Here is a 902-nt window from a genome sequence, read left to right as displayed (position 1 = left end):
GAATTTTCTGTTTGAAGTTAGCGGGTATTGATTTTCCCCTTATAGCTGGGTAGCGCATCAGTTGATTTAAAATGTAGTCGTGTGGCCTTGAATAAAGTTTATATACAACTTGGAAGAAAATAAGGTTGTTGCTATGAGGTTGTTACGTTAGACGTCTACACCTCTATGTACCCCTTGAAAAGTGCAAATAAAGCCATGGGGTATTTGTTTCACATATTGAGAAGATATAGTTTTAGTGGTCTTTCTACCTGTTAGAAATATCGGTTACATATTTCTTACTACATATCCTGAACTAAACAATAACTTGTTGATAAATGTTGTGATGGGTTCCCTATAAATAAGAAAAGAAAATTAGAGGAAAATGAGACGAACAAGTCTGGAATATCTCTCATCATAGAACTGAATAGAACTTAAAATAATATTATCAAAATAAATACCTTTGCATCGGCCGGGAATCGAACCCGGGCCGCCCGCGTGGCAGGCGAGCATTCTACCACTGAACCACCGATGCACACATTAGATTTGTCACTAAAAATAACTATTGAATTAACATAAGAAACTACCCTTATCAAGAATTAATTATATTTTAATATTATATACATATATACCGTTAACCGCTACTTTTTTCAGTTTCAAAAGAACTGCTTATAACGGTTTACTGGCAGTAGGAGTAATAATATTGCTCTTTGAGGTAATTGTAATAGAAGCTTCCACAAGAATTACGCTGGAAGAAATGTGCCTACCTCAGCGATTTTAAAACATGCCGCTTCATTCAGATTTTTTTTTCTGTATCTCTCTCTCAGATACATTACACTGTGTAAAAGAAATTTAAATGCTCTCTCTCACTCTCTCTCTCTCTCTCTCTCTCTCTCTCTCTCTCTCTCTCTCTCTCTCTCTCTCTC

General features: G+C 35.8%; 1 non-coding gene across 1 annotated transcript; it reads right to left on the bottom strand.

Annotated features, from left to right (window-relative positions):
• Positions 1-440: 440 nt before the first annotated feature.
• Trnag-gcc (transfer RNA glycine (anticodon GCC)) lies at positions 441-511 on the bottom strand. Its single transcript has one exon. It is a non-coding gene; the product is annotated as a tRNA-Gly (tRNA).
• Between the last annotated feature and the right edge of the window lie 391 nt (positions 512-902).

This window comes from Octopus bimaculoides, chromosome 5, assembly GCF_001194135.2.
Source record: "Octopus bimaculoides isolate UCB-OBI-ISO-001 chromosome 5, ASM119413v2, whole genome shotgun sequence".
NCBI lineage: Eukaryota > Metazoa > Mollusca > Cephalopoda > Octopoda > Octopodidae > Octopus > Octopus bimaculoides.
The sequence above is the reverse complement of the archived record's forward strand: the minus strand, read 5'-3'. Positions and strand labels throughout refer to the sequence as shown.